Here is a 10731-nt window from a genome sequence, read left to right as displayed (position 1 = left end):
CTTCACCCACGCACTCCTTTAATAGGCTCTTTTGTAGGCCCGGACCTCTTAGTTAGCTGATGTGGGCTCACCTGCTGCAATCCAGGGGAGCTGAGCTCAGTCTGTCCACAAGGACCAGCTACCCTGTGACACGGGCACAGTGCAAACTTAAACCTCCTTCCCCTCCCCATTCAGGACTAAGAGAAGTATGGGTCTCTGCCAAGAGTGGTAATGGCTGGGAGCCTGAAACCTTAAGTGAGTACCCTTGAGTCACCCCAGAGGGGGAATTACAGGTGCAGTTACCCCTGAAACTCTGACAGACCTCTCTACAACAATGTCAGGAAGGAAAAGCTCACCCCTCCAGCAGTGCCATTGGAGAGTGTTCTGCTAAAGTGAGGCACAATGAGAAGCAGGTGTAACTGCTGGCATGTTTGAAGTGCTTCTACAAGTAAACAGGTTTACAATACTTCTTATTTTCTAACACTGTACAGAAACACTTGAAACTTTGCTGCAAGAAGATAAATAGAGAATTGGTCAGAGTAAACTCTATTTATTGAGGGGAACAGGGTTACAGGGGAGACATTGCTAGCTGTTATGCAAGAAATGACTTATGACATATATCTTGGAGATGGTGATCCCATGATGAAATTCATGATTCACAGCAAAACATTCACTAGCAAGGATATAGACTATTTACTTGAGATAATGGGACTGAGTGTGAGTATATCTGAACCCACTGTCAGCCTGTAAAACATTGAAAAGATTGTTCAGTGTTTTATTATGAAGTAGGATAAACTGAAAAAATAGCAATATCTGTGAAAGAGCCCTCCTGGACATCCTTTACTTTACTTGGACAAGAAGTTTGGCTTGTATTAAAAGTAACCAATCTACCACTTGACCCTTGGGAGAATGGATCTTATTTAAGATCTGCCAAACTATATTACATGGACTACATTAGTTTGTACCCTTTAGGGAAGGGTATTTCAACACAAAGTAATATTTATTCCAAGTATGCCATTAAATATATTGCAGGTTTAGGAACTGATTAATTTAATAACAATACTGGTTTTATACACCCATCAACTGTATGTTTAGGATAACAAGAGACTTAAAATTCAATATGTACTGGGATCAAGCTGATGCAGTGCAGGCTACAGGATAATAGATCAGTTGCATTAAGGACAGTATAAGAACAGCTTAAAACACACAAGAGCAAAACCGAGTTAACAGCAATGAAACTTACATTAAGTTATGATAAAACTTAGTGAAATCAATGGCTAAAATAGTGCTGTTGTTGTTGGACTGGTCAAAGACCCTAGACTGACCATATTAAATACTTAAACTACTATCATTAAGGAAAAAAATCAGTGCAGAAAAAAGAACTCAACAGATGCAACGGAGATTAGATATGTGCAAGAACTGAAATATCCTACCTCTGAAGAACAATAATTACTGTATCTCAGAACTATTCACAGATAATCTTTAGACAATATACTCTGTACTTTGCTCTCCAAGAAATTGATCTTGCAAGGACCTGAGAACTCTAGCCCCAATCAAACACTTGAGCATGTGCTTAACTTTAAGCACAAGAGCAGTCCAATGGGACTACTCTGACACTTAAAAATGTGCTTAAGTGTTCATTGGATCAGATATTTAGTGGTCAGCTCCTTGCAAGTTCAAATTCCAAAATTTGAATGAAAACCTTTTGGGTCTGGTTCTCTTCTCAAACCTGATTAATTCTACTGACTTCAGTGGAGTTACTTCTGATATATAACACATCTGTAAAAGAAGAATCAGGCCCTTCAGCTGGAACAATCCAACAGAGCTACATTATAGGAGTCCTGCATGCAATTATTTTAACAAGAAAAGACAATTTAGGAATTAGTATCAGGCACCAGAGATGGTGTTTAAATTATTTATAAAACAATTCCAAGGCACTTGGCTAAGCATTTCTAGCCTTTCAGACAGTCACATCATTACTGGTGACATGCTTCTCCTACACAAGTGTTTCAGATGAACAAAAACCTAAGTTCTTACGAGGTCTGGTAACTCCATTATTAAGGCTGCATCTAAATTTGTGAGTAGAGGACGACTAAATTCTTGAGATGGTCGAAATTTTCCAAAATAGAGTTTTGATGACAATTTTTGTTGAAAAGTAAATTTTCAATGAAATCTTCCCCCCAAAATCTTTAAAATGTTCTGTTTTTGATGAGTTTTATGGAATTCTTTTAATTGCTTTGAATTTAGTCCCCAAAATGCCCACAATTCTTTAAAAAGCAATTAAATTTTCCACTCCTTTTTTTCTTTTAGAAAAGTATGCAAAATTATCTAAACATTGAAAATATTTTAAAATAACCCCTTTATAAAATTTGCCCTACAAGTTACTTTTTTTTTGTGCCTCCAAGGAAAACAGTCCTAACCCCCTCAAACGAAAAACACCATTACTTAGCAAACATAGGCCACTTTTTACCTAATTCATATGATTTCTCTTAGCTGCACCAATTAAAGCTAATTGAACCACTAGAATTCATCAGCTACTTCCATTCTCCAATGGTACAGGGAGTAGCTGCTCTGACGTAGAACTGAACCTCTGAGTGCCTCTGGCAATGTTGAAAAACTTTAATAACCATATTAAAGCAAACTAAAAATACATTTACCATATTTAGAATAAGCTAAAATGATCAACAGAAAATGTAGGCCTAGATGTTTTTAAAGTACCTAGAAAGTGTATTTTCAAATGTTCAAATTTTGGCAAACAACTTGTACTTCACTCTTCAGGTACAGTACATGACATAACTATGGGCACTAATTTTGCTTCTATTAAAGTCAATGGCAAAGTTCAAATAGACTTTGGTAGGTACAGGATGGGGCCTGTGGTCTCCATCATGAGCCACCTAACATGCCTGCCCAGTGGGATGAAAGTAGCAGGCTATCCACGTCATCAGTCTGTGCATGGTGGAGAAAACACCACCACCAGGTGCTACGCCCCCTCCTGTGAAAGTAGGTGTAGAGATATGTGAAGTAAAGCATTGGCTACACACCTCTCCTTACTCAAATTAGAATCAAATACATCAGTTCTGCCCAATATTATCTTGGGGGGTTGGAATCCCGCCCATATGAAATCTTTGGAATCCCGCCCAAATGAAGCTAGAATGAGACAGATTGTGACAACTTGTGTCTAGAGGAGATGCAGCTAAAGCAGTGGTTAGTCAGAGGAAACATGCTGTTCCATCTAGCCTATTTTTGAAAAAAAGAACACTGCAGTGAGAAATTTGTTAAAATAAGAGCTGTGATTTTCTTTTTTTTTTTTGACTGTCAGATTTATTGTCACACAAAATATATTAAATATAGACTCTAGACTATCATATAGTACACTGGAAATCAGGAAATTGATTCAAGCTGCTCTGTTTGTTCCCTGTGGTAGATACTGTTCAATATCCACTTACAAGTGTTAAATTTCACCTTGGGTGGGATGCCAGATGAATTTATAGTGTATATAAACTAAAACGTACATTTAATATAAAAGTGCAGGTCAACATATCGGCATTTCAGAAATTTTATGACGACGCAAGCTGTTTATGGTTGGGTTGGAAAATGTGAAGGATCCTCAGATTAAGCACTGTTGTGAATATAAAGCCTCATTTAAATTTTATTAGGAACTCTATAGTGACGTATTTCAATAGCTGACCTCCTGATGACTCTCTGCAATTTACTCAGTACTTGCTCAGTTTCAGATGTTAACCTGATGTTCAACTGATTCCGACAGCTTTTTGAAGTTACATTGATTTCCAGTTTGATCTTCCATTCAGGGGCCCACTGGAATGCTAAAGAAATGAACCAGAACTAGAAGCTAGAATAACATTGCTGACAGAGACCCCTTGAGGCAAGATAGTGTTATGGAACTCTTTGCCACCCCGCCCTGCCCCCCCCCCACCTCAAATTAAGCAAACAGTGCACAATTCTTCCACAACAAACATTTATTCACATGGTAATGACATAGATCAAAACACAATAATCTCTTTCCTAGGTGCAGAGGTTTCTCAGGCAATAGAACCAGTAACACTATGCTGTAGGAAGAAGGGCTGCTAGATTTCAGAATGCGAGAAGCTGAGCTCTGCAGGTGGGATCTTTGCTGTGTGGCTCTTCCTATCACAAAGCCCACAAAGGACAGCAGTCTGCTCCTGCCATTCCTCTTTCCTTGTTCCCAGCTGACAGGAACAGTCATGGTACTTACTCTGTAGCTACATGCTATTAATTCTCTGTACTGGTGTTAAGGAGGCAATGATGATAAGGCTTTTGAAATGGATAGTGCACAGGCATATTTTCCTCCATTGTCTTTCTTTCTTTTGAAAAGCGAATGAACATTGTGTTGATTATGCGCTACTCATAGCAGATGCACAGCCCTGGAGACTGAAATATTTTATTAATGCCCGTTACAAGTACCACATAGCTGTGTGAGCTCCCCTACATTGCTCCATCACTTCAATCCACAGTGCCCAATGAGTCCTTGGCCTCTCTGCTGGGAATTCATGGGAGGAGTTTATTTTTGTTTTGTTTTACTTATTTATTTAGCACATATTAAGTGTTCAAGTCTTTGTTGGATTTTATGATTTGGACATTGTAACATTTAATGAATATTCAGAGGCATAGTGGGTAAAATATATTTAAAAAAATTAAGTGAGCCCTTTCTCTGTTCACAAATCATTTGTGAACCATCCCAGATTTCTTCTTTCCTTCTTTTTTTAATCTTTGTATGTTCATTGGAAGCACACGCCCGATAGTTTGTGTGACTAAATTTCAGCATGCTTATTTCAACTCTTCATTATTTCTGTTGTGTGGTTGCCTGATTCACAGGGTATTGTTTTTCCTCACTGGTGTGATCACTGAAACCTTATGAACAGCAGAATAATGAATAGTGAACAATACACTCCTAGTCTAAATGTTCAGACATACAATGATTTGTGTGAAAAATTGGCAAATGCTAGGATCACAAAGATTTTCAAGAATAATTGTGAATATGAATTCTTGTGTACAATGAATAACATAAACCCTGAATAACAGAGAGGCACATTCAACATGTTTATTTATTAAAGAAGTTGTGTCACTTTGAATTATTTCTACTCAGGGCAAGCCTACTGTACAAAATTAAGCCAACCTAAGTTATGTTAATGCACAGCTACCACTGTCATTGAATGTCCAGACTATGCTGCTAGTGTCAGCAATGCAGGTCCTCATCAGGACAGCTTACATTGATTCAACTGCCGGCGTGGAGAATTGTGGGACAGTTTCTAAAAGGCAGCAACAGTCAATGTAAGCAATGCAGATTGCATCAGCCTAACCACATTGACTTAAGCACTACATTTCTCGCTCAGGTGAAGCTACTAAGTTGGTGTAATGGGTGAGTTACATTGGTGGGAGATACGTTGACCTAACTCTGTAAGCAGCTACACTAAAATGTAAGTTGCCTTACATTGACCTAACTCTGTAATGTAGACCAGGCCTCATAATTGGACTGGTCAGAAAAGAAGGCACAACCTTCATTTTAATTGCATAAGCAGTCATTTCTGTCTGAAGAATCTTCTAAAAATATCTAGCTCATGTTGGGCATGCACATAATTTTAAGAAGATTAATATATTAAGGACATGTCACCTCTTCGACTATTATCCCATACTAGTAATTGATAGCTACCCTTACAGATATCTATTAACTTGGAACTGGAATGATACCAGCCACTAGGCAATAGCTGATTTCTGCTTAATGTGTCTGAACCATGTTATACCTCTATGAAATTATAATTTTCTTGGGACAGAAACCCTTCCACATGTTTGTACAGGGTCAAACGTAATGTTAGCACTCAGTGAAATCAGCTTGAACCCATCTTGGAGCAGTGACCTAGAAGTGAAAGGTTCTATGTCCCTGTGGTTGAGGATTTTTTTAAAATCATGTATACCAGTGGAAGTGGGGAGAGACAACATATGTTGTCTCAAGTAAAAATATGTAAATACTTGGGAGGAAGCATCTTTGTGAATGTGGTTGGTAAGTGGAACTGGTGTGGGGCACTCCAGAGATAGACATAAGTTAAGTCAGGGTGATCGTAACTGCCAAAACTCCTCCTAGATCCCCTTGTCAGATGGCAATAAGGAAGAATATACCTGACAGATGGAAGCAGTGGAGACTCTAGTACATTTATGACATTTTATTGACTCAGATGGTGAAAGCAGTTTCTAGTGGAGGTCCCTAAAACAGCAATGCTAGTTCCTCAGCAACGAATCACAGCTTGATGTCCGATGATCCTATTTCTTCTAGCGGAGTTGACAATTTCTCCGGGGAAGTTTCCAGAAGTAATTAAGAGTCTATTTGACAGGGAGAAGTGTGTCAGTTTTGAGTATTTAAAAAGACATAAGAAACAAGAATGTATTGGCGGCAGCAGGATTTTGGAAACACTGGAGTTTCTCCAAGGGGAATGAAACCTACAGTAGGGTTTATGATATAACTTGTTGGGACTAAATCACCTGCTCTAGTCTAGAAGTAAAGATTCCTCTAAGATTACAGAAACTTTTACATTCTGGAATATTTCTTAAGGCTAGAGAGTAGAAGAGCCTATCTGAACAGCTATGCAGCAGTTCTGGTTTCATTTTTCTAAACTCCTCTCCCTAAACACAGTATAAATTACTGTCCAGTAGTACCTTTAATTAAGCCAGTAGAACAAAAATTTATTGAGTTTGGCAATAACAACATTTTACTAATCTGTCAGAGTGAAATAGATAATGAAAGATATAACCAACAGCTCTTCTTGACTCCGTAATGATGCTTCTTTGTTAACACTGAGTTGAGTATCCAAGGTGTCTGAGTGCCTCCATTTTTAAAGGTCCAGTCTAAGAGAAAATCTAGAAGAGTACAAATGCTCACCAGGTAGAAGGGTAAAGCTCCATAAAATTCTGCTTTAATATTAGAAGGGATGCTGAGAATAAAGATGCAGGATTTGTTTTCCATTCACTTTTTTAAAATTAGGAGTGCCTTCCAAGGCAGTGAGAAAAAGGACAGACCTTTTCAGCAGTGCTTTAAGCAGTCAGGTAATCAGGAATTAAGACACTATAGATAGCTATAGATGGTTTGTCAACAATACCAGGTGTTACAGCCCATCTGTTTATAATATTTTAAAACATGAAGGATTCAACACGTCTTTTATTCTGAACAGAAAGTTCATTTTGATATGTTATGAATCAGTGATTCTGTTTCTTGCAATGATGTTCGTCCATCGTTGTCGATGAAGACCTCAACAACTCATTTGTTCGATGACCGGGCTCTGTGCTTCCAAAGATGACTGATCAGTCCAATTCGGGCATGGAATGTCCTGTCACACGTCAGGCAGACATATGATGGCACTGTTGATGATCTGCAGGCAGCCCTGGACTTGTGCAGCTCACACTTTCTTTCAGCCTCAGCAGTGCGCCTCGCCTCAGAGGTATTACTGCCTGTGTGAATGAGGCTGCGCCATGCTGGACGGTTCAGTGCGAGGGTTTCCCAGGTGGCAGTGTTGATCTCGAGGGACTTCAGAGAGGTCTTCAGCGTGTCCTTAAACCACTTCTTTGGTCCTCCATGGGAGAGCTTTCCCTGGGTGAGTTCTCTGTAGAAGAGCTGTTGAGGAATGCGCTCGTCTGACATTCTCAGGACAAGTCCATCCCATCTGGTCTAGGCTCCCATCAGCAGTGTGTGAACTGACGGCAGACTGGCTCTGGTAAGGACTTCAGTATCGGGTACTTTGTCCTGCCATCTGATTTTTAGAAGCTTCCGCAGACAGGAAATGTGGAAGTGATTGAGCCTTCATGAATGACTCTGATAGACAGTCCACGTCTCGCAGGCGTACAGCAGAGTTGGAAGCACCGCTGCTCGGTAGACCTTCAGCTTCATTGGTAGGCTGATCCCTTGACGTTCCCAGACGTTGGAGTGCAATCGGCCAAATGCAGAGCTGGCTTTAGCAATTCGGCAGTTTACTTCATCATCGATTGACACTGCTCGGGAAAGGATACTGCCCAGGTACGTGAAGTGGTCCACTGCCTGAAGTCTCTGTCCATTTACAGTGATGGATGGTTCTGGGTACGGAGCATGGGGAGCTGGCTGGTGCATGACCTCAGTCGTCTTGATGTTAATGGTGAGACCGAAGATGTTGCATGCAGATGAAATCTTGTCCATACTGGCTTGCATTTCTGGCTCTGTACTAGCATTCAGAGCACAATCATCGGCAAAGAGAAAGTCTCGAAGTACAGTTTCCTTCACCTTGGTGATGACACGCAGTCCCCTCAGATTGAATAGTTTCCCGTCAGTTCTGTACTTCAGGCCTACTCCTTCAATGCAGTGTTGAAAGGCATCAGTCAGAGTGGCAGAGAATATCATGCTGAACAAAGTGGGTGCTAAAACACACCCTTGCTTGACACTGTTGGTGACTGGGAAGGCCTCAGATGTTTCACCATCATCCAGGACACGAGCCATCATACCATGATTAAATTGACATACCATTCGTATGAATCTGTCTGGACAGCTGAATTTCGACACGATCCTCCACAGGCCCTGGCGACTGACAGAATCAAACACTTTTGTTAGGTCCACAAAAGTTGTGTAGAGTTCACGATTCTGTTCTTGACATTTCTCCTGTAGCTGACAAGCAGCGAAGATCATGTCAATAGTCCCACGTCTCTTGCAAAAGCCGCACTGTGATTCTGGCAGTAAGCCGTGCTCCAGGTGAGTGATCAGTCAGTTCAACAGAACCCGTGCAAGAACTTTCCCCGCTGTAGAGAGCAGTGAGATTCCACGGTGATTGTCGCATACCTGGCGATTGCTCTTCCTCTTATGGAGGTGCACGATGGACGCGTCTCTAAATTCCTGTGGAACAGATCCCTGCTTCCAGAAGGACTGAAACAGCTCAGTGAGTTTCCGTAGCAGCACGAGTGCACCGACTTTGTACACCTCTGCTGGTATGGCTTCTGACCCTGTGACTTTGCCACTTGGCAGCTGGTTGATGGCCTTCTTCACTTCATCCTCTTCTGGTGAAGCATCCATGGAGCCATTGACTGCAACCTGAGGCATCTTGTCAATGGTCTCATCATTGATGACTGAGAGGCAGTTTAGAACTGCTTCAGAATGTTCAGCCCATCTCTGGAGAATCTGTGTCTTCTCTGTAAGAAGCACAGTGCAATCAGAGTTCAGGAGGGGAAAGCTCCCAGAAGACTGTGGACCATAGAGTGTGTTGAGGGCTTCATAGAACTGCTTATAGTTGTTCCTGTCTGCATACGCCTGTATTTCATCTGCTTTGGCGCTCAGCCACAAGTCCCTCATTTTGCACAGTCGGTTCTGTACTGTTCTGCCAACATTAATAAAGGCTGTTGTCTTTGCCGCTGAGGAGGGATTGTTTTGATATGCACGATGCAGGCAGTGCTTCTCAACAAGTAAGGCCTGGATTTCTGCATCATTTTCGTCAAACCAGTCTTGCCGCCTGCATGTGGAGGGCCCCAATACCTTCGATGCAGCTGTATGGACAGTGTTGCGGAATCGCTCAGTCTTTCTCAGCGTCATCCTCAATACAAAGATCAGCAAGCTCTTTCTCTAGGTCTTCCGCTAGACTTTCGGTGATGTGGCTGTTCTTCAGCTTCGACACTTTGATCCTTTTGAGAGCCTTTTGTGGTCGGCATGATACAGAGCTTCATTTTGGATACTATTAGCCTGTGATCCATCCAACAGTCAGCGCTGCACATAGCTTTTGTAACCCTGACATCTTGTCTGTCCCTTCTCCTGATGATGACGTAGTCGATCAGATGCCAGTGCTTGGAACTGGGATGCATCCACGAAGTCCTGTTATGGGTAGGGAAGTGGAAGACTGTATTGGTGATCAGAAGGTCATGTGCTGCACAAGTTTTCAGCAGTAACAGGCCATTGCTGTTACACTTTCCCACTCCATTTTTTCCAATGACTGCTTCCCAGGCTGCGGCATCGCATCCGACTCTTGCGTTAAAATCGCCAAGCAAGATCAGCTTGTCTGTGCAGTGCACTGATAATAGCAGAGCATCTAGTTCTTCGTAGAATTTATCCTTCACATCCTCTGGGTTGGTCATTGTGGGAGCGTATGCGCTGATCAAAGTAGCTTGTTTTCCTTTTTGAAGCGGAAGCTGTGTTTGTCATGAGTCGGTCATTCACACCCTTGGGGGGACTGGTGAGTTTCCGAACAAGATGATTCTTGATGGTGAAGCCAACTCCAGATTCGCAACGCTCATCACTGTTGCGGCCACTCCAGAAGAATGTATAGCCTCCGCCTGACTCGAACAGCTGTCCTTCATTAGCAAGGCGAGTTTCGCTAAGGGCTGCAATGTCAATGTTGTAGCGTGCGAGCTCTCTGGCAACAAGTGCTGTTCTTCTCTCCTGTCTGTCTGCTGTGATGTTGTCCAGTAGCGTGCGCATATTCCGTGTGCCAATGGTGATCAGTGTCACTCTAAGTTTTGTTTTTGTTCAACCACTTTTGTGGGATCCCTGCCAGCCGCGGTATGCTGGCCAGGGTAAGGTGAACCAGGCAATGTTTAGGGCACCTGTTCTAGCCGCCTCCTCATTCTATGGAGGTGATCAGTGCAATCCTGAATAGGGCTGCTCAGTCACTCAGGAAGACGCCGGGCTCCACTGCTGCTTCGGTCAGTGAGGAACAACCATTATACCTGAGCCGCCTGTGTGCAGGTCCGCAGCTACAGCTCCCAGTGTATCCACACCTG

At 41.9% G+C, this 10731-nt stretch overlaps 1 pseudogene; it reads right to left on the bottom strand.

Annotated features, from left to right (window-relative positions):
• Window positions 1-3621: 3621 nt before the first annotated feature.
• On the bottom strand, window positions 3622-10429 carry LOC115653525 (annotated as a pseudogene).
• Window positions 10430-10731: the final 302 nt, after the last annotated feature.

This window comes from Gopherus evgoodei, chromosome 6 (genome assembly GCF_007399415.2).
Source record: "Gopherus evgoodei ecotype Sinaloan lineage chromosome 6, rGopEvg1_v1.p, whole genome shotgun sequence".
NCBI classification, from domain to species: domain Eukaryota; kingdom Metazoa; phylum Chordata; order Testudines; family Testudinidae; genus Gopherus; species Gopherus evgoodei.
This window is presented reverse-complemented; position numbering and strand designations above follow the sequence as displayed.